This window comes from Bos indicus, chromosome 6 (genome assembly GCF_029378745.1).
Source record: "Bos indicus isolate NIAB-ARS_2022 breed Sahiwal x Tharparkar chromosome 6, NIAB-ARS_B.indTharparkar_mat_pri_1.0, whole genome shotgun sequence".
NCBI lineage: Eukaryota > Metazoa > Chordata > Mammalia > Artiodactyla > Bovidae > Bos > Bos indicus.
The window spans coordinates 94,062,428-94,088,409 of record NC_091765.1 but is presented as its reverse complement, the minus strand read 5'-3'; the positions used below and the strand labels follow the sequence as shown (position 1 = coordinate 94,088,409).

Below are 25,982 nucleotides of genomic sequence, written 5' to 3'. Positions count from 1 at the left end.
CCCTAGAAATTCATCCTCCAATTTGCTGAGTTGCCTGTTTGGTGGATGGTCAGTGAAAGGCAGTGTTCAGATGGTCATCAGTGGTGAACTTCGGCTGATGCCCCAAAACAGCATAGCACACACCACAAAAGAGTTTGCTTTCACTGGCAGTTCTCCCAATCTTCACATATTAATGCTGTGCCAGCAGCTATTGTCCTCGACAAACGACTGTGCCGGCAACATGGGGCTCCCTTAAACAAAGTCCTTCACATGGATAGCCAGCAAGGAGTTCCATTTCTAGCTTTGCCTGACGCCCTCACCCAGCTAGACTCTTTGTTCCACTTGGGAAAATGTTCCAGGAGGCTTTGTGTTGTGGTGGTGGTTGTGGTTTAACTTGAAGGTTTAAAGATTTGAATGAGAAACACAAGAGCCACAAGGACTTGATCATTTGGGAACATTTTCTTTCTTGCTGAAAGGACTGAGAAATGAATAAGAGCCAGAAAGACTGAGGTCATCACTCTGATTCACTCTAAGGTATGTGTCTAAAGTGAATGTACGTTGTTTTGCAAATAACCAAGACAGAAATATTAAATGATTTCTCCTAAATCATTTAATCAGTTGAAATATTAGCGACAGATTCTGAGCTCTATATTGGGGAGCTAGTGAGAAGAATTCTAAGTATTCCATTGACTACCTGTGTGGGTTTGAAGATCTCAATTTTAATATAGTTATAATCGGAATACTATTCCTTGACTATATTGTAAGATGCTTAGCAATTTAGAAGTCACTCAATTCCATGTTATTTTCAGTCCTTCCTCCTTTTACACTGGTTTCATTTTCAGAAACCCTCGCAGAATTCTGTGATCAAGTAGAAATGCTGAGAAAGCCTCCAAAATTTTTTTCAAAATGTTATAATTTGCTTTAGTGTACAGAAGTTTAAAAAATTCCTGTCATGTGTGAAATCCACAAAGAAATATAAGAATTAACTAGAAGACATTAAGCCTGGTTTACTTGACCTACAATAATTCTGATTGTGTGTACTTTTGGCCCTGATTCTGTAATAGGAATCAGAAATATTGAATGGGGGCATTTTGGTGGCTATTGCTTTCTCATGATCAAGACCCAGAAGTCCTTACCAATACTTTTTCATAGTTTGCCTTTACTTTATTCAGCAAGTATGTTAGATGCTTCAAACTATTTGCCAGGCACTAACTGAGGCACTAAGGATATAGTAATAAACATGCAATGGATAACTGATACAGTGACTATGTAATTTATCAACCAATGGGGACATGAGTTTGAGCAAGCTCTGGGAGTTGGTGATGGACAGGAAAGCTTGGCGTTCTGCAGCCTATGGGGTCTCAAAGAGTCGGACACAACTGAGAGACTGAACTGAACTGAACTGGGGACACTTCTGAGAATAACAGGGAGCACTAAACATAATTGCCCTGGCCAACAGGACAAACCAGAATGTATGATTGCCCTAGCTAGCTTTCATCGAAACAGACAGCTTGTGAAGCCACCCTGGGGCTGGGCTGGGTGTGTGACTTTCTGGGATCATCTGTGCCTCACGGTGGAGGGTCCCAGGTGCAAGGCCAGGCCTCAGGACCAGTGCTCCACTGTCCCGACTCATCTTCTATTGCAAAGGACTGAGCTTGCCCTTGGTGGGGAGGCAGGCAATAAACCAAATGAATACAGCCCATTGGTGAGTGGTAAGTGTGATGGAGATAAATAAGGTAGAAAAGGAGATCTGGAGTGCTGGAACAGGAGTTTCGTATTTAACATTTAATGATTAGGAAAGGTCGAATAGAAGATAAACCAGTAAAGACTTGAAGGAAGTAGGGAGTAAGCGGTGCAGAAATCTGAGAGGAGCATGAAAGGCATGGGTTTAAACCCAGAAGAAAGAAAGTTCTTAGAAGAGCGAGAAGGCCAGTGCAGCTACAGCAAAGACAGTAGAAGAGATGAGAGTAAAACAAAGTGAAATGGCTATGAAGGCAGGGAGGGGAAGACTGTGTCTAGCCATTATAAGGACGTTGTTTTTTCACTCTAAGTGAAACGGAAGTCTTTGGTGGAGTTGCACATAGAGGTCACATGATTTGATGTATGTTTTAATAGGACCATTCTGACTATTGTATTGAGAGGCCGAAAAGCAGTGAAACCAGTAAGGAGATTATTGCAATAATTCAGTGAGAAACGATACTGATATTTGCTGATGAATTGGATGTGGGGTGTGAGAGTCAAAGAGGCGTGAAGATGAACTGCAAGGTTTTATCATGAAAAATAGACAGGTGGTTTTGCCACTAACTTACATGCAGAAGACTCCAGCAAGAACTGCTTTGGGAAAGTTCAGCAGTTTGGTATTAGACATACTAAGTTTGAGATAATTATTAGACATCTGAATAGAGATGCCATGTTGGCAGCTCGATAGGGGAGAAATTTGGGCTGGAGAGGTAAGCTTGGGTGTTGACAACCTGTATATGATATTTATAGAAGAGAAGACACATATATATGTGTGTGTGGAAGTAGGCAGATGGATAAAACAGGTGAATAGAGAATTTAGTCTCATAACTCAGAGAACCTGCTCCTTCCAACCATTTAGAAGTAAAATGCCTGGGAAGAAGAAGGAACCATTGAGATCAACAGTTTTCAAACTCTTCAAGTGAAAAAGATCATCCGCTATGAGACAGCACTGGTTAGACTGGGGCCGGGGGCAGGGTGTGAGGAAGTTCAAGGGACTACAGGTGAGATGCCCAAAATAAGACTACTGAGTGTGGCTTTGGACAACCTGATTCACCCACAGTGATTCAAAGACCTTGGCTGCATGTTCAGATACTGTAATAAATTTGCTCATACAGCATGGTTTGGCTGTTTATACCTTGAAAAGAAATTGAGAGTACCATTTGATTCAATAATTCTAGTTGGCTCAAATCCTTAGAAAATAAATTTAATTGTAGTAAAATACACATTCAAGGCTATGGTTTTTCCTGTGGTCATATATGGATGTGAGAGTTGGACTGTGAAAAAAGCTGAGCACCGAAGAACTGATGCTTTTGAACTGTGGTGTTGGAGAAGACTCTTGAGGGTCCCTTGGTCTGCAAGGAGATCCAACCAGTCCATTCTGAAGGAGATCAGCCCTGGGATTTCTTTGGAAGGAATGATGCTAAAGCTGAAACTCCAGGACTTTGGCCACCTCATGCAAAAAATTGACTCATTGGAAAAGACTCTGATGCTGGGAGGGATTGGGGGCAGGAGGAGAAGGGGACAACAGAGGATAAGATGGCTGGATGGCATCACTGACTCGATGGACATGAGTCTGAGTGAACTCTGGGAGTTGGTGATGGACAGGGAGGCCTGGCGTGCTGCTATTCATGGGGTTGCAAAGAGTTGGACATGACTGAGGGACTGAACTGAACTGAACTGACACGTGCAAATATTCATCACAGCATTACTTTAAAAAAAAAAGGAAAAGAAACCAAAACCAAAACTCCTACAAAAACAAATGAAAAGATAACTGGAAACAATCTAAGTACTCCAATAAGAGGAATGTTTAAATAGATTGTCATTTACCTGTAGGATGGAGTATTATACAGCCATTAAATTCAATGCTTAATAACATGGGAAATGACTGTAGTATGAATACTTAAAATCATGCATATATAATATGATCTCAATTTTATGTATTCAGGTGAGCAGAGAACAGAGAACGAAAATACACCCAATGTATGTCAGTGGTGAGCTTGTATTTTTTCTTATATTTTACATTTCTGTTTTTCCAAATTTTCCATCAAGAGTAGATATTATTTTTATATTCATGTTTTGCATTTTTGATTGAAAATTGTAAGGGAAGATTAAATTAAGAAATTCCTGAGTTGGCCTCAGTCTTGCTTGGGGTGCTCTGTCCGACTGCTGATTACTCTGTTCATTTCAGTTATAGACTCTGAAGTCACCCCTATATGTGTTCCTAGAACATGTGATTGGTCAGACATGCGAGATTGGACAAAAGGCCTCAGGATGTTGAATAAGAGTTGAGCTGGTGGAAAACCTGTGACATGGGTGTGATGAATTCAGGAGCGACCTCCTTGGAGTTCTGAAATATTTCATCAGCCTGGATTCCACCCATTTGAGCTGGCAGTGGGCTCTGTTGTTACTTGTTGTTCAGTTGCCAAGTCGTATCCAACTCTTTGTGATCCCATGGACTGCAGCACACCAGGCTTCCCAGTCCCTCACCATCTCCTGGAATTTGCTCAAGTTCACGTTCATTGAATCAATGATGCCATCCATCTCATCCTCTGTCACCCCCTTCTCCTCCTGCCCTCAATCTTTCCCAGCATCAGGGTCTTTTCCAATGAGTCAGCTGTTCATATCCAGGGGCCAAAGTGCCGGGGTCCAGCCCCGGTGGATCCAGGGAATTCGAAGCGGGGACGGCGTCAGCGAGGATCAGGAAACAATTGCTTAATTAAACGTTAATTAAGGATATAAAGAGTGGTTAAATAAGGATAGCTCAGTGAGAAAATTTAGTGGAGAAAAGAGGCTGAATAACTTGGTTTACGTGGAAAGCTAATAAAATTCCAAAATAAGGAATTTGCGTCACCTACGTAGGCCGCAGGCATCCTCCTGTTCTCCCGAAGGAGAGGAGACACTAAGGCCTCCCTGGTCAGATCTTAGAAGCCCAGGCAAAATTAGTAGGCTTGACGAGCCTCCACGCCCCAGATGGAAATTCACCCAGAAGGTGAGAGAAAGAATGACATGGGGATACCAAGTTTTGGTGAACAAGGCCCACACTTTATTTTCCAAAGTAGTTTTTATACCTTAAGTTATGCATAGAGGATAATGGGGGAAGGGGTAGAGTCATGTAGTAAGCCAGACTTTCTTCCTGCAAACTTATCATATGCAAAAGTTTAGGTGATTTGCATCATCTTCTGGCCCGGAGGCCTGTTAACATTTTAAGACCCTTTCTTCAGAAAACTTATTTTTCTCTAAAGGTGATTAGTCAGGCGCCACCCTCCAAAAGCATTAGATAAAGTTGCATTCCTATAGGGCAAAGGTGTGGTGGGCTACAACAAGAAAAAGAATTAACTCAAGGGTCCAAGGTTACAAACATTAAAGCTACTACTTACACCAATTATATTAATCAATACACTGCCAGGGACACAGTAGGTAACGGATATGGAAACTTAGCAGCAAACATTGGCCCAACAAGTGAAAAAGCCTTCACCAATACAATTTCTAATCAATCTTTTAACTGCTCAAAGGAATCTGTATTCTGTCAGTTTAGAACATCTCATGCCTCTCACAGTTGTGAACTAAAACACTCTTGTCACGCCCAGGAACTGTATTAACTGGAGCTGTAATTTAACTCTTTTTCAGAGAGAGAGATGGTGGTGGGGGACAGCCCCCCGTAAAGTCAGAGGTGTAGGTGAGAGCACAAAGCAGTAAAGTAGGCAGACTCTGGTTTTGGGGGTAGATGCTAGAGAATTTCCAGGGGGACTCCTGAGGATCGATCCCGCCATTGCGTATGCCGAGCCTCCTTCCTCATGACCTTTGCCACGGGCAGAGTACCTCACGCTGGCTCCCGGCACCAAAGTATTGGAGCTTCAGCATCAGTATTTCCAGTGAGTATTCAGAGTTGATTTCCTTCAGGATTGACTGGTTTGATCTCCTTGCTGTTGAAGTGACTCAAGTCTACTCCAGTGTTTTTCCTGGTGTTACTAGGACACCTTGGACTCATCATTTATGCCTGGCTTGTTTCATTCACTTATACTTTTGAATTCTTTGTAGTTGAGTCATTTCCTGTTTAAATTTCTTCAACTTTTTCTCTTTGACCCAGAACTGACTGAACAATAGCTATGTTCTGCAGGGCATGACAGATTCTTCACAAAAGTAAGCCATTCATGGGATGTTAGTCTGTCACGGGAAAAAAGGCAAAGTAATTGAAAGCTTCAGTTAGCCCATCTGATCTGGGAGTGACCTGTAGTGATCGCAGTGGGTGTACCTACCCAAATTGCATAACGTTTACTATGTTGGTAAATCCACCCAGGTTTTCCTCCAGGAGGCTGGCTTTAGCATCCTTCTATCTCTTTAAGATTGGGAAACAATCCAGGCCTCCCAGCTCTTGGCAAGCAATGGATTGACCTCATGTTATTACTCAGCATTTTGCTTCTTATTGAAATGCCAGGCTCTGCATGGCTGGTTTATAAAGTCTGAAGATCCTTCAGGGGTGCCCAGAAACGTAGCAAGAAGAGAGAATTGAAAAGGGCAGAGTGAGAACATGAGAGGGTCTCTACTGCTTGGAGCAGCTTGAATCAAGCCCGTGTCAACAACTCATGTCTTCTCTCTTCTCCTGCAAACTCGTCGACTTTTTAAAAATTTTTATTGGAGTATAATTGCACTGTTGTGTTAGTTTCTACTGTACAGCAAAATGAATCAGCTATACATATACATATAGCCCCTTTATTTTGGGTTTCCTTCCCAATTAGCTTGCCACAGAGCACTGAGTAGAGTTCCCTTTGCTATACAGTAGGTTCTCTTTGGTTGTGTGTTTTATACATAATATCAATAGTGTGTATATGTCAATCTCACCCACTGACTCATATAAAAGCAACTCCAATGCTACCTTTCCCAGCCCAATTTAACCTGCTCTTTTATGTTTCTTCAGTTCAGTTCAGTCGCTCAGTCATGTCCGACTCTTTGCGACCCCATGGACTGCAGCATGCCAGGCCTACCTGTCCATCACCAAATCCTAGAGCTTGTTCAAACTCATGTCCATTGAGTCAGTGATGCCATCCAACCATCTCATCCTCTGTCGTCCCCTTCTCCTCCTGCCTTCAATCTTTCCCAGCATCAGGGTCTTTTCCAATGAGTCAGCTCTTCACATCAGGTGACCAAGGTATTGGAGTTTCAGCTTCAGCATCAGTCCTTCCAATGAATATTCAGAACTGATTTCCTTTAGGATTGACTTGTTTGATCTCCTTGCAGTCCAAGGGACTCTCAAGACTCTTCTCCAGAACCACAGTTCAAAAGAATCAGTTCTTTGGTTATGGTCCAACTCTAACATCCATACATGACTACTGGAAAAACCATAGCTTTGACTAGACAGACCCTGGTCAACAAAGTAATGTTTCTGCTTTTTAATATGCTGTTTATGTTTCTTAGAATACTTTTATTTTGTCTTACTTAGAAGTCTTCTTTGCATCATACTTATTTAAGTATGTCTTATGTCTGTATATTTCCCTACTGGACTGCTAGTGTCCTGAACAATTAGAGTGACTCAGTTTAGTTTGTATCCCTCTTCCTTAACACTCTGCCTTGTACTTTACTAAAAAAAAAAAAAAAGCTTGAATAGAATAGAATGAAATCCCCATCCAAGGAAATGATTTGATTTCTAGCAGATCTGAAAATGACAACTCATACACAAATTCTCCCTTCAGTGGGTGGATTTGAAACCTTGTGTGGCCTTCAGTTACTTCTGGGTTTGTTATAGCCTCAGCAAAGGCAATACCTCCTAGGGTTGCTTTGGCCTATAGAAATCTCAGCCTTCACTGATCTTTGTGTCTGTCTTTAAATGATAACAGAATCACACTCATTTTAATAGTTTATATACTAACATTGTAAAGATACTGAAAAGACTAGCATGGCCTTTTTAAATAAAGAAAAGCAAATTCTTGAAGTGTTCATTTGTTCAAAGACCATAAATATCTAAGGGTTTCGTTAAACTTTTCTTGTAGATAAAGTAGAATGTGATGAATTAAAATGATAAGGAAGACCTATGTTGCTTAGCGTGAAAGAGTTTAGAATGTATCACTCAGTTTGAAAAATGTCTGAAAGTGTTAGTTGCTCAGTCATGTCTGAGTCTTTGCGACCCCATGGATCCAGGCTCCTTTATCTGTAGAATTTTCCAGGCAAACATACTGGAGCAGATAGCCATCCCCTTCTCCAGGGGATCTTCTGGACCCAGGAATTGAGCCCAAGTTTCCCACTTTGCAGGCAGATTCTTTACTGTCTGAGCCACCAGGGAAGCACCTTGCCCCGCCACTCCCCCGCCAAAATGTCTAAAGTAATATGTTTATCATGATCTCATTTTTTTTTGCTGGTAAAAACAAAACAAAACATAACTTCTATGTAAAATGTGTGTACACATACTTGAAAAAATTTGAAGAAATAATATGGAAAATGAGTTCTCCTATAGTTAGAGCATTCATAACAAGAATTAGATAGAACAGTTAGCTAATAATGAAACATAATTTATATGAGCAAGTCTCAGTGATAACTAGAACTGATTGGGAATTAGCATCGTCAGAATAGAAATAAAATGAAAAAAGCTGTGTATAACCTAGCTTCTATAGACTGGGCTGTAAGCAGAACTGCATAGCAGGAGTGATAGGGAAACAGAGGGTACTGAACATATGAAGTAATGGCAAGGAAGGAAAAGTCTGTTTGTTTTTGTACTTTTTGATCCCCCCCCCCTTTTTTTTTAAACTGGCAATAACTGGATACATTTATGGTTACAAAAACACGTTTATTATTGTAATTACTGTGGGAAAAAACCCCTATTCTACTGTGAATCTAAAACTACTCTGTTCCTATTTAAATATTTTTAAAATCTTGATTTTAAATTTAACTTTGATTTATTTTTGATAGGAGATACATTCAAAAAAGACAAGCTCTAAAGGATGCATAACAGTGTTTACACAATGAAAAATTTCTCTCCCACTTCTACTCCCTAGCCATCCTTCCCCAGGTCCCTTATTACCTCTTTATATTTTTTAATAATTTGAGATCACTTAAGAATGCACCAAAAGCTAACTTTGCATAATTATGTACTAAAACCTTAGCTGCAGTTCTTTTCAAATGACAGGAAATATTGATCTCTTTATAGCTTTCTGTATAAATTTTTCCCAATTAAGGTAAAGAATTCATGATAATTTCCAAAACCACTTTATTGGGCTGTTTGACAGCATGCCTAAATTTGCCTTGTCATCCTTTTCTCATTACTCCAGTCCTCTGTCTCAGGCCTTTGGTCTTAATATATGTACAGCTAATGCAAAGAAGTCTCCTCTTACGATACTTTTCTTCCCTAATCTTCATCAGTCATTACCTTGTGGGAAAAAAATGCACATCTAAGTCATAATCTAAAAAAAATTTTCTTACTGGAATTTCTAATTGATCCATACTAATTAAATCAAAATAAATGATATTGAATATGCTTGCGTCACTTAAGCTATTTAAAGTTACAGCAGCCAAAACAATTCCAAATTCTTAGGGGACATCTACTTGGCTGGGATAATTAGGAAAATATTTTATTTATCTTTTTATGGCTGTGCTGGGCCTTCTTTGTAGCATACAGACTTCTCCTGTTGCAAAGCATTGGCTCTGTGGCACTCGGGCTCTCTAGTTGCCTGACTGAGAGTGTGGGCTCAGTTGCCTCACGGCATATGGGGTCTTAGTTCCCTGACCAGGGATTGAACTCACATCCCCTGCATTGGAATGCAGATTCTCAACCACTGGACCACAAGGAAGTCCCCTTATTTATCTTTTAAGTGAGATTTAAAACAAAAACAAAACTTGAAGGTGGGGTAAGTGATTGTTATTGTTTAGTTGCTAAGTCATGTCCAACTCTTTTCAACCCCATGGACTGTAGCCTGCCAGACTTCTTTGTGGGATTTCCCAGGCAAGAATACTGGAATGGGTTGCCATTTTCTTCTGCAGGGGAATCTTCCCGACCAAGGGGTCCAACTCGGGTCTCCTGCATTGCAGGCAGATTTTTTAAATAGCCATATTTCAATCTCATAAATATGCATCCTGAGCCACTTTCACTATGCCTGGAGTCACATGCTTTTCCAGACTTGTTTCAGATGTAAGAATTTGGACAACACTACCATTTAACCATTAATACAATGTATCTGCCTTGGAGCAGACCACCTATGACCCAAGAAAATGTCAGTTCTTGTCTTGCTGTTCTGCCACCTATAAATTCACCCCCAGATTTTATTTCTTATGTTTCCTCTTTTATATCCTCTCCTCCTTCCCTTGCTCTCATTCATTTTATTTTTCTTTTTTTTAGGCTCTATTACATGAGCCTCCTTTTGTAGGAGGCTCATGTAATAGAGCCTGAGGTGATAGAGATGAATGAGCATGATATTGGACTTGGGGAGCCAGGGTTCTTGTCTAGTTCTCTTCTAAACTTGATATATTGTCACACTGCTTATTTAACTTACATGCAGAATACATCCTGCAAAATGCCAGGCTGGATGAAGCACAAACTGAAATCAAGATTGCCAGGAGAAATATCAGTCATCTCAGATATGCAGATGACACCACCCTTATGGCACAAAGTGAAGAGGAACTAAGGAGCCTCTTGATGAAGGTGAAAGAGGAGAGTAAAAAAGCTAGCTTAAAACTCAACATTCAAAAAACATAGATCATGGCATCTGGTCCCATCACTTCATGGTAAATAGATGGGAAAACAATGGAAACAGTGACAGACTTTATTTTCCTGGGCTCCAAAATCACTTCAGATTGTGACTGCAGCCATGAAATTAAAAGATGCTTGCTCCTTGGAAGAAAAGTTATGACACACCTAGACAGTGTATTAAAAAGCAGAGACATTACTTTGCCAACAAAGTCCATATAGTCAAAGTTATGGTTTTTCCAGTAGTCATGTATGAATGTGAGAGTTGGACCATAAAGAAGGCTGAGCACTGAAGAATTGATGCTTTCGAACTGTGGTGTTGGAGAAGACTCTTGAGAGTCCCTCTGACTGCAAAGAGATCAAACCAGTAAATCCTAAAGGAAATAAACCCTGAATACTCATTGGAAGGTCTGATGCTGAAGCTGAAGCTCCAATACTTTGGCCACTTGATGCGAAGAACTGACTCATTGGAAAAGACCTTGATGCTAGGAAAGATTGAGGGCAAGAGGAGAAGAGGGCAGCAGAGGATGAGATGGTTGGATGGCATCACCAACTCAATGGATATGAGTTTGATCAAGCTCCTGGAGATGGTGAAGGACAGGGAAGCCTAGCGTGCTGCATTCCATAGGGTCACAAAGAGTCAGATATGAGTAAGTGACTGAACAACAATGAAGCTAGATATCATACGCGAGTTACTTCAGTATTCTGGCCCTTTACTTTTTCATTTAGCAAATACTTGCTGAGCTCCTACTAGGTGGTAGAGACTGTTCTAGGTGCCAGGACACAAAGATGGATAAGGTGTACTTTGAGACCACGTACCTGTGTCTGGAATGTCAGGCAGCTGGGTCTCAGGACAGCTGCTGAAGCAGTAAGCATGGCCCTGCTGAGTGTGGGCATCGTAACAACAGAGATACCCAGAAGCAGGAGGCATGGAATGTGGAAGTGAAATAATGAACGCTCTGTCGGATGGTGTCAGGGAGCCAAAGGTGGCAGTCTTGACTTGGCTTTGTGCCCTTGGACAATGCAGACTGTTGCTTGGGCCGCTGTGTGCAAAGCCTGTGTGTGTGGATCTGGGTGGGGTTTCAGGTGAAGCCACGGAGCACCATTTTTTATGACCAACGACCAACTGTCTAAGAATTGCAAGTATGTAGGCTCACTTTAAGCCTTGGAAATTCGGAGTCAAGGAGAGTCCAGTAAATTGGAAGCAAATCTTTTTATAAAATCAAACCCCTGGTTCTGTGGAGTAGGGAGCTCTTCTTTTTCTCCCAAGGACCTGACACGCTTTTGGCTCCGACACTTACTGAACAAATGTATGAGTGAAAAAGCTTTATGGAACTTGGGTGTATATCCTAGGGAGCATCTCCTAGGTGGGAAATTGTGAAAGACTGGTGAGCAAGAGCTGAACATTTTATCTCATAAAATAATAATGACATACAGAGTGTTGCAATGGAGTGAGTAGTCTCATCAACACTTAGTCATCGAGAGGACTCACTGACAGCCTGGTTGGAGTCCAGCTTTGGAGGGGAAGAACGAAGGGAGCGCTGTCCCAGCCCCCTCTCCAGGGCACTCTGAAGAGATGATTATCCTACAAGCACAGAGACAGGGGAGAAAGAGTTTTAGGGCAGCTTGGTGGCTGGTGGAGATGGGCACTGGGGTGGGGGGCAGGGAGAAGGAAGTTCGGAGTCAGCGATTAGAAGGAAGAGCTTCATTTTCATATTTTGTGGCTGACTCTCAGCCAAGCCAAAGATTTTCTGAGGCTCAGCTGCCTTGTTGGTAAAACAGGGATTCACAGATGCCCCCTTCCCCTTGTTTTGAATTTCTTCCTGCTAGAGAATGTACTTGTATAAGAGATTTACTTAAATAGATACATTCTTCTTTTAAAAGCACAAATATATCCTGGTAGGGCCAAGTCTCTGCAGTCTCTCAATCAAGAGAAACACAAAGTATCTTCTCACTTAAATTTGAAGGGGACCTGATGTTACCCGTCCCTGGAGACAGGAAGAAGGGTCTCCTAATTGGGCTGTACTTGATTAACAGGTGCTAAAAGTGATGATTCAGGAAGAGACGAGTGGGCAGGTCTAATCATACAAATATCTGTGCAGCTAATGCTGTGAGGAAACTGGTAAGGGCTTGCTTGAGCTCTGTTAGGAGAGAAAGCAGGTCACCTGTCGTGGTAGCAATCCAGCCCTCCACAGAGAACAGTCAGGGGCTCCTCTCGGCAAAAGGAAAGCTGACAAGAGAAAGACCCCAGCTTGGGAGAAAAACAGACGCATCTTTCAATACTGACTGTGCTTTGATTGGTGACGCTTGTTAGTTTCGTCAGTAAAATAGTGATTATATTTAACTCAAAGTATGGTTGGAGGGACTGAAATAGAGGATATATGTCATTTCCTGGCATGAAGTAAACACTCAGGGGACTTCCCTGGTGGTCCGGTGATTAAGAATCCTGCTTGCAATGCAGGCGACACAGGTTCCATCCCTGTTTGGGGAACTAAGATCCCACATGCCACAGAGCAACTAAGCCTGCTCGCAGCTACTGAGCTCATGCACTTTAGAGCCCACGTGCCTCAAGGAAAAGATGCTGCATGATGCAACTACGACCCAGTGCAACCAAATTAAAAAAAGAATTAAAAAAACCATAAATTACAGACAGTATTCCCTGGTAGCTCAGGTGGTAAATAATCCGCCTGCAATGTGGGAGACCTGGGTTCAATCCCTGGGTTGGGAAGATCCCCTGGAGAAGGGAGTGGCTCCCCACTCCAGTATTCTAGCCTGGAGAAACCCGTGGACTGTATAGTCCATGGGGTGCAAAGAGTCAGACATGACTGAGTGAGCATCACTTTCACAGACAGTATTATGGGCTGAAGACTCCCATAGGTAGGAGAGTTTAAATTCATGGCTGCATGTAGAGAAGTCAGGAGACGACTTGAAGAAGAAAGGGCAAGCCTAACATGAGATTTCTGACCAGGAGAACTGTTGGCAACAACAAGTAACATGGCTTTTTAATAGGCTGTCTTAGAGGTTGGCACATCTGGCCAAAAAGGAGCCCAGCCTGATTGGGATCTGGGTAGGAAAGGTAACATTGCTGTTACCCCAAGAAGTCTCATTCGTAGGGCTCTACTATATTTGGGACAAAAAGTGGGGTTGGGGAGAGTAGTAGGGGAAGAGCAAGGTATGTCAGATCCTGATGACGGAGTTGGGACATGACTGACAGAGGAAGCACAGTGTCAGAAAATTGAGGGTATTTTTTTACAAAATTGAGTGAAGGATACATGGTTTCTTTAAAATATAGCTCTTTGCTCTGAAACTGGTTAACGCCAACCTTTAGACTCCAGCAAGCTTCAGATTCTGATACTGCCTCACAAAATGTGTGACATAGTGATGTATACTCTTTTGTTTTCCCAAGATAGAAATGACTTTCTTTTAAAAAGGATAAAACTAACACATACTCCTTGCAAATAAATACATAAATAACATAGGATAATATAAAGAAAGTGAAAAATCATTTTAATTTTCATTCATTTGATTACCACTGAAGTAGAACTTCTTGTAAATTCGTCATTTCTGCTAGTGTGAATTGCTCACATTACTTCTATGTCACTCTTAAAAAAAAGTATGGAATCAGTGGCTTGCCTTCTTTACTTCCAGATTTGTAAAAGTGTCCACTATAGTAAAGACATGAAATTTTTGTCATCCATTTCACTTTTCTTCTCGTTTGTCACCTGTCATTTTACTTTCTGGGTTTTTTTCTCATGTATAAGTTTTAAGTTTTTACTTTTTGGTCAGTATTTCCACTCTTTAAATGCCTTACACAATCAGACAGGAAATCTGAAAGACTCAACATCATGGTGATGGAAATAAAAGGATGACCAACAATATAAGGGTCAAAACACAACTGCAAGATGAGTGAAGCACACAGCAGGGGCTGTTGAGTTTAGCCAAGTTAACCAGTCTTAAGAGCACGTGCTCTGGGGTTAGTGGTCCTGAATATGCATCCTGGCTCTGTCCGTTACTAATGATTTGAGCTGGAGAAATTTGCTTAAGCTACCTGCACCTCAGTTTCCTCATCGGTATGGTGCAGAGTTTTTGTGGTGGGTGTAGGAGTATTGTGATATCTCTGGTGCACAGTAAAGAAATAAACAGAAAGTGTTAGTTGCTCAGTCCTGTCCGACTCTTTGCAACCCCACCAGGGGTCCCCACCCCACTCTTCAGCCCACCAGGCTCCTCAGTCCATGGGATTCTCCAGGCAAGAATACTGGAGTGGGTTGCCATTTCCTTCTCCAGGGGATCATTCCCAACCCAGGGATCAAACCCAGGCTTCCTGCACTGTAGGCAGATTTTTTACGGACTGAGCTACAGGGAGGAGATATAGTAAATCCTCAAAAACTTTAAACTACAATCATTTCTTGGTACCCTGGAGGACTGGTTCCAGGACCTACACGGACACCAAAATCCACAGATGCTCAAATCCTAAATTTTTGATATCTGAGATATTTTTTATTTTTGATATGTGAGATATTTTTATTTTTTAAGATATTTTTTAGGGCCTAACCTGCTGGGGGAAAAAAAAGGGGGGGGGACTGGAACTAGTCTCAGGATGAGTGTGAATGAGACTAGAGAGGGGAGAGAATTTGAATTGAGGGACCCTGAGAATCCACCTGGCTGAGAGCTCTGGTGGATGTTGCAGGAGGACTTGCTCTGAAGGGTGGCTGTGAAGTATGTGTAACAGTGACAGAAAGCAACAATCAGGGAAAGAAAATGAAAGATGAGCTGAAGAGATAAGAAAGAACTCAACAATCTCCTATAGGATGAGCAATTTTAAGGAAAGCAAAGAAACTAGAATGAAAGTATCTCAGCCACCATGTGAAAGGAAATGCAATAATTAAAGCCACAGTTAAAAAAAAAAAAAAACAGGTGTCAACAGTTGATACTGAAATCAAATGAAGATAAAAGTGCGCCCCAGCCCCGCTAGAATGGCTGAGATGAAAAAGCCTGGTGGTGACAATACTGGAACACAAGAAATTGCTGCTGGTAGTCGTGCAAATTGGTACAAATACTTTGGAAAACTCATGGTAAATTTGCACGACCAAGAACTCAGCAACTCTACCCCTCATGCTTAGTTGCTACAATTGTGTCTGACTCTGTGACCCTATGGACTGCAGCCTGCTAGGCTCCTCTGTCCATGGAATTTTCCAGGCAAGAATACTGGAGTGGGTTTCTATGCCCTCCTCCAGGATTTTCCGAACCCAGGGATCAAACTCACATCTCTGTGTCTCCTGCACCGGCAGGTGGGTTCTTTACCACTGTGCCACCTGGAAAGCCCCAACTCAACCCTGAGGTGTTTACCTAACAGAAATGCCCAAAAGACATTCAAGCTAAATAGCAGCACGAATCATAAAAGCCCCAAACTGGGAACAACCTAAATGCCCATCCACTGGCAATGGATGGACACCCTGAGGTGTGTCTTCGCAGTGGAAGACTATGCAGCAACAAAATGAGAGACTCACAACAACGTGGATGAATCTTACAAAACTGAGCAAAAGCAATGGACACAAAGGAGTACCTACTGTGTAATTCTGCGGGATTCCATTTGCACGCAGTTCAGAAACAGGCAGTACTAACTCTGATGCTATGTGTCTTAGTCTGTTGCAGCTGCTATAATAGAACAGCATAGACTGGGTGGCTTAGAAGCAACAAACATGTATTTCTCACATTTCTCGAGGCTGGGAAGTCTAACAGCAAGGCAGCGGCAGATTCAGTGTCTGGTGAGAGCCCACTTCCTGGTTCATGGACGGCTGTCTTTTTGCTGTGTCATCATGTGGCAAAGGGGACAAGGGAGGTCTCTGGGGTCTGTTTCATAAGGGCATTAATCTCAGTCACCTCCAAAGGGCCCACTTGCAAATTCCATCACATCCGGGGACTAGATTTCAAGCTATGAACTTGGAAGGGGGGACACAAACTTTCAGTCTAACATAGAAGTTAAGGTATGGTTATTCCTGAAGGTGGGCTAGTCATCTCTGAGGGTCACAGGCTGCGAGAGGGGCTGATCTTTGGAGGAGCATGTGAAAAGTGAAAGACGCTCAGCTGTGTCCGACTCTTCACGACCCCATGGACTATATAGACCATGGAATTCTCCAGGCCATAATACTGGAGTGGGTAGCTGTTGCCTTCTCCAGGAGATCTTCCCAACTCAGGGATCGAACCCAGGTCTCCCACATTGAGGGTGGATTCTTTACCAGCTGAGCCACAAGGGAGGAGCATAGAGTGTTTGATTTCTTAATTTGGGCTATGACTACATGAGTATGTTCAATTTGTAAACATATATCAATGTATACACGTATTACTTATGCATTTTGCTTATGTACTTAATTCTTCAATAAAATTATAAAATATTTGCCCCAATTAGACATTAATAAAAAACCTTGAAAACCCTTTGTCGTCTTACAGATGTAGCTGCTATTGTCAGCTTTGTGTTGGTACAGACAATGATTTTGAACCTCATTTTCCATATTTATAAGGTGTGGATAATAGTAACTGCTGCCCAGTAGGTAATACTGGTGAAAGAGCTTTGAAAATGGTGAGATCGCATACAAATTGCTAAGGGGAGAATGCTTTGTCCCCACTTCCAATGTTTGCTTTCTGTTAGCACAACAGCCTCCCTCCAGGAGGGTGAAACTGATTGTTTAAGTGGTAGTATGATACCTCCTTCTTCAATCTTTCCATCTTGGAAAAAGCCCTGTCTTCTGCAAATGGTTATTGAAGGTTAAGGAGATTGAGTGCAGTCTCCAAATTTAGGCAAAAAAAAAAGTGACAGAGACAGAATTTGAACTGAGGTCTCTGATTACAAAGACCATGCTTTTAAACATTCTACTGTATTGCCTGCCTTCTGTAGTGTATTAAGTATAAAATAGATGCTGAGCTGTATGGCATAGTTAAGAATATAACAGGAATTCAGGGAGGTGAGTGTTCTTTATAGGGATCAGTTAAGGATGACTACACAGAAGACCTTAGGGGTTAACTCCTGCTAAATTCTGTCTGTGTAAACTTCAGCTAAAACAGCACTAACCTCCTTCCAGGGCACACGAGAAGAGGGGTCTGTTGTTGGCAAAAACAGCCAGGAGAGTTTAACCACAGAGCCACTTGGCTGGGTCCCAGAATTTGCCCAGATTCTCCCTTGAGTTAGCACCAATCCGTCATTTATCTCTGTTGGTGCTTGCCTTCGAATTTTTCTGAGACTTACCTCATAAGCCATTCTAAGGTATGAAATGAGATAGACAGTTTATTTTCAAGCACCTGAAGTCTGAGAATATGCAGAGGACGTGTTAATAACACTTCATAGAGACAGATTATTTCTTTTTATTGAGGCATTAATTATATTCAATAAAAAACACTGATTTTAGATGTTTAGTTAGATGAGTTTTGAGAACTTTATATCTACGCAACCACTACTCGAAACGAGATAGAAAACATTTTTGTCACCCTAGAATCATATTGTATGTGTGTCTGGCTTTTTCAGTCAACAATGTTTTTGAGATTCATCCATGTCAGTGCATCGATCAGTCATCTTTTTTTTTTTTTTTTGCCAAATAGTATTCTGTTATATAGATATACCACAATGGTTAAGCCATTGTCCTGTTGGTAGGCATTTAGGTTACTTCTAGTTTTTGTCTATTATATGGAAGGCTGCTAGGAACATTTTGATGAAAGTCTTCGTGTGAACATCTGTTTTCATTGTGTGTTCAGTTGCTCTTTGTGATCCCATGGACTCCAGCATGCCATGTCCTTCCCTCTCTCTCAAGAGTTTGCTCAAATTCATGTCCATTGAGTCAGTGATGGGCTATCTAACCATCTCATCCACTGCCCTCCTCTCCTTTTGCTTTCAATCTTTCCCAAATCAGGGTCTTTTCCAATGAGTCGGCTCTTTACATCAGATGGCCAACGTATTAGAGTTTCAACTTCAGCATCAGTCCTTCCAGTGAATGTTCAGGGTTGATTTTCTTTAGGATTGACTGGTTTGATCTCCTTGCTGTCCAAAGGACTCTCAAGAGTCTTCTCTAGCACCGTAATTCAAAAACATCAGTTCTTCAACACTCAGCCTTCCTTATAGTCCAATTCTCAGATCCATACATGACTACTGGAAAAACCATAGCTTTGACTATATGGGCCTTTGTTGGCAAAGTGATGTCTTTGTTTTTTAATACACCGTCTGGGTTTGTCAAGCTTTCCTTTTAAGGAGCAAGCATTTTTTAATTTCATGGCCACAGTCACCATCTGAAGTGATTCTGGAGCCCAAGAAAATAAAGTCTGTCACTGCTTCCACTTTATCCCCTTCCATTTGTCATGAAGTGATGGTACCTACTTAGGAATGGAATTGTTGGGTTATGGGTTATATGTACATTTATCATCATAAGAAACTGCCACACAGTCCTTCAAAGGGTTGAACCATTTTATATTCATATCATCAGTGTTGCTCTGCATGCTGAAGAAAGTTTTTTATAAAACTGTGATGGTATTTTAGTAAAGCATATTTATCACAGTGTCTAGGGTGGGAAAGATTTCTGTGGGAATCATTTGGAGGGAGGAAAAAACAGCAAACAGAAGGGGAGTGGATTGGCACTCACCAAATAGCATTCACCGGGAAGCCAGCCTGAGGGGACCACGTGGGCAGCAGGCGCCATGGCTACCAGTCAAGGCTGTGTTCTCAGCTGATGACATTCACTCCACATGCCAGGCTGTCTGTCCACGATCCAAGTAATCTGGGCAACTTATTGTTTTGACTCAAGTTGTGCTTCATTGAAATTCTTTTTGGAGTGTCCCTTTTGGTCACAAGTTCTCTTTCTTGTCTGGGAGCCAAGATTGTGCAGCTTGTGTAGTACAGCAAGGCTTTTTGAATTTGTGCTGCTTGCTTCTTCTCCAGTGGTGGTATCGACACTGACTTGCCCGCCCCAGCTCCTGATCAGCTTTCCCTTGGCTTCGACAAGGTTGAGAGTGAGATATTGTTCATCCTTTGGCCTCGTCCCCTCAGGTTACTTTTAGCAAGGTTTCAGTTTGTTTTTTAAGCTATTATATTCAAGGGAGGGCAAAGCCGTTGGCTCTGCTTTAAGATGATTTCATTTTAAGACAAAACTCACTCTCTATGAGTGTTTCTTTGAGGTTATCATGGCAAAGGACAGGAATAGTACAGAGTAGCCTCCTAAGAATTACTCTTAACTTTCTGTAGGCAGGACTGATCCTGGCTGTATTGAGTCTATTGATTCTATCCTATTAGTAAAAACTCTTGCTAAAGTAGGTGACCAGGCATTAATGATTCTTTAGCCAAATTCTGGGTGATAGTCTGGGACTTCAAATTTAGGCACAGCCAGGTTTCAACTCCTCTTACATTATTCTTTTCCTTCAACTGATACTCCCTGTAAGTGCTTTGTGATAAAAACACAAATGCTCATTTTCTCCTTCTTCCTTCCCCACAAAACGCAGAGTTTGTCCCTCTGCCTATCAAATTCTTCATGTGTATTCTGGAACCCATTCCATCCTGCTTTCTCAAGGAATATGTTCAATTGGTTATTTTCTTTTTCTTTAAAATTTCTTATTTAAAAATTTTTTTGGCTGAGCTGAGTGGCTTCTCTGGTTGCTCAAGTGGTAATAAATCTGCCAGAAATACGGGAGACCCAGATTCGATCCCTGGCTAGGGAAGACTCCCCTGGAGAAGGGAATGGCTACCCACTCAAGTATTCTTGCCTGGAGAATTCCATGGGCAGAGGAGCACAGTCCATGGGGTAGTCAGACATGACTGAATGACTAATCCTGAGTCTTTATTGCTATTCAGGCTTTTTCTCTAGTTGTGGTGAGTGGGGGCTACTCTCCAGCTGTGGCGTGCAGGCTTCTCTCTGCAGTGGCTTCTCTTGTTGCTAAGCATGGGCTCTAGGGCACTAAGACTCAGTAGTTGCGGCTGCCGGGCTCTAGAGCACGGACTCAATAGTTGTGATGCAGGGGCTCAGTCGCTCCGTGGCATGTGGGACCTTCCCAGATCAGACGTCAAACCAGTCTCCTGCATTGGCAGGCGGATTCTTTACCACTAACCCACCAGGGAAGTCCCTCAGTTGGTTATTTTATGCAACAGAAGTAACTGTCCTCCTGACTTCAGGCTTCTGTCTTGTGATATGTGCAGTTGTTGCTAGAAAGTTGCTGTCCAGATACAGACCACATTCCCCAACCTCCCTTACCTTCAGGTGAGGCAATGTGACCAGTTCTTATCGATATAATGTGATGATAAGTGATATACATTGCTTCTTGACCAAGTAGCTTAAAAAGCAGGAATGCTCAAGAGGGAGAAGATATATAATTATGGCTGATTTGCATTGTTGTATGGTAGAAACCACAGTTCAAAAGCATCAATCCTTCGGCGCTCAGCTTTCTTCACAGTCCAACTCTCACATCCATACATGACCACTGGAAAAACCATGGCCTTGACTAGATGGACCTTTGTTGGCAAAGTAATGTCTCTGCTTTTCAATATGCTATCTAGGTTGGTCATAACTTTCCTTCCAAGGAGTAAGCGTCTTTTAATATCATGACTGCCGTCACCATCTGCTGTGATTTTGGAGCCCCCAAAAATAAAGTCTGACACTGTTTCCACTGTTTCCCCATCTATTTGCCATGAAGTGATGGGACCAGATGCCATGATCTTTGTTTTCTGAATGTTGAGCTTTAAGCCAACTTTTTCACTCTCCTCTTTCACTTTCATCAAGGGGCTTTTTAGTTCCTCTTCACTTTCTGCCATAAGGGTGCTGTCATCTGAGGTTATCGATATTTCTCCCTGCAATCTTGATTCCAGCTTGTGCTTCTTCCAGCCCAGCGTTTCTCATGATGTACTCTGCATAGAAGTTAAATAAGCAGGGTGACAATATACAGCCTTGACGTACTCCTTTTCCTATTTAGAACCAGTCTGTTGTTCCATGTCCAGTTCTAACTGTTGCTTCCTGACCTGCATATAGATTTCTCAAGAGGCAGGTCAGGTGCTCTGGTATTCTCATCTCTTTCAGAATTTTCCACAGTTTATTGTGATCCACACAGTCAAAGACTTTGGCATAGTCAATAAAGCAGAAGTAGATGTTTTTCTGGAGCTCTCTTGCTTTTTCCATGATCCAGCGGATGTTGGCAATTTGATCTCTGGTTCCTCTGCCTTTTCTAAAACCAGCTTGAACATCTGGAAGTTCACAGTTCACGTATTGCTGAATCCTGGCTTGGAGAATTTTGAGCATTACTAGCATGCGAGATGAGTGCAATTGTGCAGTAGTTTGAGCATTCTTTGGCATTGCCTTTCTTTGGGATTGGAATTGATGCTTTTGAACTGTGGTGTTGGAGAAGACTCTTGAGAGTCCCTTGGACTGCAAGGAGATCCAACCAGTCCATTCTGAAGGAGATCAGCCCTGGGATTTCTTTGGAAAGAATGATGCTAAAGCTGAAACTCCAGTACTTTGGCCACCTCATGCAAAGAGTTGACTCACTGGAAAAGACTCTGATGCTGGGAGGGATTGGGGGCAGGAGGAGAAGGGGACGACAGAGGATGAGATGGCTGGATGGCATCACTGACTCGATGGACGTGAGCCTCAGTGAACTCTGGGAGTTGGTGATGGACAGGGAGGCCTGGCGTGCTGCGATTCATGGGGTCACAAAGAGTCGGACACGACTGAGCGACTGAACTGAACTGAACTGATGGCAGAAACCAACACAATACTGTAAAGCAATTATCCTCCAATTAAAAAAATAAAAAGCAGAAATGCTTCTTTCCCCTTCCACTCACTTGGTGCAGAGAGGCACAGCAAAGTTAAAACTCATATACTAAAGATAAAGGATCCACAGATATATGGAGGCTCAGTCTTGAATCATCGTTTGGAGAGACCCACCTGCCATTAAGAACTTCTGTGTTAAGAATGGTATGTAAATGAGAAAAAATTTCTTTTTTTTAAAAAATTATTTTTTACTGGAGTATAGTTGCTTTACAATGTTGTGCTAGTTTCTGAAAGTGAAAGTAAAGTCACTCAGTCGTGTCCGAGTCTTTACCACCTTATGGACTGTAGCTGGCTAGGCTCCTCTGTCCATGGGATTTTTCCAGGCAAGAATACTGGAGTGGGTTGCCATTTGTGAAGTGATGCATGTTAGCTAAGTTTTTTGTAGCAATCATTTCAAGATATATATTAACACATACATCAAATCATGTTGTAAACCTTGTATAGTCCAATACCACTGTATAGTCCATGGAATTCTCCAGGCCAGAATACTGGAGTGGGTAGCCTTTCCCATCTCCAGGGGATCTTTCCAACCTAGGGACCCAACCCAGGTCTCCTGCTTTGCAGGTGGATTCTTTACTAGCTGAGGCACAGGGGAAGCCCATGCTAGTTTTTACTATACAGCAGAGTGAGTCAGCTATTATTATTGCTTAGCCTCTAAGTTGTGTCTAACTCTGTTGCAACCCCAAGGACTGTAGCCCACCAGGCTCCTTTGTCCATGAGATTTCCAATGCAAGAATCCTGGAATAAGGAACCGTTTCCTTTTCCAGGGGATGTTCCTGACCCAGGGATTGAACCTGCATCTCTTGTTAGCAGGCAGATTCTTTATCACTGAGCCACCAGGAATCAGCTATCAGTTCAGTTCAGTCACTCATGTGTCTGACTCTTTGCGACCCCATGGACTGCAGCATGCCAGGCTTCCCTGTCCATCACCAACTCCCAGACCTTGCTCAAACTCATGTCCATTGAGACAGTTATGGCACCCAACCATCTCATTCTCCATCATCCTCTTTTTCTCCTGCCTTCAATCTTTCCCAACATCAGAGTCTTTTCCAATAAGTCAGTTCTTCACGTCAGGTGGCCAAAGTATTGGAGTTTCTGCTTTAGCATCAGTCCTTCCAATGAATATTCAGCACTGATTTCCTTTAGGATGGACTGGTTGGATGTCCTTGCAGTCCAAGGGACTCTCAAGAGTCTTCTCCAACACCACAGTTCAAAAGCATCAATTCTCTGGCACTCAGCTTTCTTTATAGTCCAACTCTCACATCCATACATGACTACTCGAAAAACCATAACTTTGACTATACGGACCTTTGTCGACAAAATAATATCTCTGCTTTTTAATATGCTATCTAGGTTGGTCATAGCTTTTCTTCCAAGGAGCAAACATCTTTTAATTTCTTGGAATCAGCTACATGTTTACATATATCGTCTCTTTTTCTGAATTTCTTTCCCATTAAGGTCACCACAGAGCACTGAGTAGAGTTCCCTGAGCCATACAGTAGGGTCTCTTTAGTTATCTATTAGCATATACATGTCAATCTCAATTCATCCATAATATCATCATTCATAATAACCGCTTCCCTTCTCCCCCTTGGTGTCCATACATTTGTTCTCCACTTCTGTGTCTGTATTTCTGCTTTCCCAATGAGATCATCTATACCATGTTTCTGGATTCCATACTTATGTATTAATATATGGTACTGTTTTTCTCTGACTTATTTCTCTCTGTATGATAGTCTCTAGGTCCATCCATGTCGCTACATAAATAACCCAATTGTGGTCCTTTAATGGCTGAATAATATTCCATTGTATATACCACAGGAAAAAATTTCTATTATGTTTGACCTACTGTATATTGCTGAGTCACTTCGTTATAGCAGGTATCGTAACTCTAACTAGCACTTTATTTTTCTTTCCTCTATATCTTTCTCTCTACTAGAATCTATCTATATCTGAATTCAGACATGACCAAGCATCTTCTATCTTAAAAGAAAACAAAACCAAAAAATATACTTCCTCTGACTCCACATTCTTGCCCAGTTTTGTCTTGACTTCCTTCCACAGACAAGCTTATTAGGAAAGTTCTTTATGCAGTCTTAATTGCTTGCTTCCCATTCACTTGCAGCCCAACTCATACGGCTTCTTTGCCACCACTCCATTAAAACTGCTCTTGCTGAAGCACTCTATAAATGCCATATTTCCAAATCCAGCAGACACTCGTTGGTCCTGATTGTAGCTCCCAGGATTTAATACTATCAGTCACCCTCTCCTTCATGACATATTTTCTTCTCTTGGGTCCTTGAAATAATCTCTTATGTGAATGACAGGCATTTTGAATGTATAATATCTAAAACTCATCTCTAACTTCTACCCCTTCATTCTCTCATCTCAGTAAGTGCTAATTCCACTCATCATAGTGGCTCATGCCAAGAGTCTGAGGGTCACTTTGAACACATCCTTCTTTCTCACTATCCATAGCCAATCAATCATCACGTCCTGCCAGTTTTATCTCCTAATTTTTCTCAAAAGTAGATATTCTTCTTCATCTGCATTCTCCCTCATCCCCGCCCATTTTATGATTAAATTTGTGATTTATGATTAAAATTGTAAATCAAATGTCACTTCCCTCTTAAAATTCTTTAGAAAATTTCTACTTAGAATAAATTCCCTGAAATTTTTCTTAATAAATACAGCATATAAACTCTTATATGGTCTCGTCTTTCCTATGTCTTTAGTGTCTTCTAGCAATCACTCCCCTTTGTTCATTACATTATGGCTCTTCTTTTAAACCGTTGAAATGAATGAGTTCTTTCCCACCTCATGTGTGTTTAGTCATTCTGTCCTACTGAACCCTTTGCAACCCAGTGGACTTGTAAGCCCCTAGGCTGCTCTGTCCATGGAATTTCCCAGGCAAGACTACTGGAGCGGGTTGCCATTTCCTACTCCAGGGGATCTTCCCAATCCAAGGATTGAACCTGTCTGACAACCTCTCTAATTGTAAGAACAAAAATCAACTCAAATAAACTTAAGCAAAAACAGGGAACACAGTAAGTCATGTACTAAGCGGCTTCAGATATAGCTAAGATGCTTGCTCCTTGGAAGAAAAACTATGACCAACCTAGACTGCACATTAAAAAGCAGAGATATTATTTGCCGACAAAGGTCCATTTAGTCAAAGTTATGGTCTTTCCAGTAGTCATGTATGGATGTGAGAGTTGGACTATAAAAAAGCTGAGTGCCAGAGAATTGATGCTTTTGAACTGTGGTGTTGGAGAAGACACTTGAAAGTTCCTTGGACTGCAAGGAGATCCAACCAGTCCATCCTAAAGGAAATCAGTCCTGAATGTTCGTTGGAAGGACTGATGCTGAAGTTGAAAGTCCAATACTTTGGCCACCTGATGTGAAGAACTGACTCATTGGAAAAGACCCTGGTGCTGGGAAAGATTGAAGGCAGGAGGATAAGAGGATGCCAGAGGATGAGATGGTTGGATGGCATCACTGACTCAATAGACATGTTTGAGCAAGCTCCAGGAGTTGGTGATGGACGGGGAAGCCTGGCATGCTGCAGTCCATGGGATCACAAAATGCTGGACACTACTGAGCGCCTGAACTGAACTCAAACGTGGCTAATTCCAGAAACTCAAATTATGACCTTATTGTGTTGTTTTATTTTATGACTCTGCTTATCTTTGGTTTGATTCTTCTTGATTTGACATGATCTGTCCTCACAGATGTAAGATATCCACTCTCTAAGACGCTGATTTATGTAATGAAGAATTAATTTTACCCAGAGAGAGGTCTGGCCT

General features: G+C 41.8%; 1 long non-coding RNA gene across 1 annotated transcript in view; it reads left to right on the top strand.

The window, feature by feature from the left end:
- The first annotated feature begins 236 nt into the window (after positions 1 to 236).
- Positions 237 to 25,982, top strand: part of LOC139183656 (uncharacterized) — a 93,886-nt gene continuing 68,140 nt past the window's right edge. Inside the window, exon 1 of the long non-coding RNA XR_011567243.1 lies at positions 237 to 513. This is a non-coding gene — a long non-coding RNA (uncharacterized lncRNA). The remainder of the gene's footprint in view (positions 514 to 25,982) is intronic.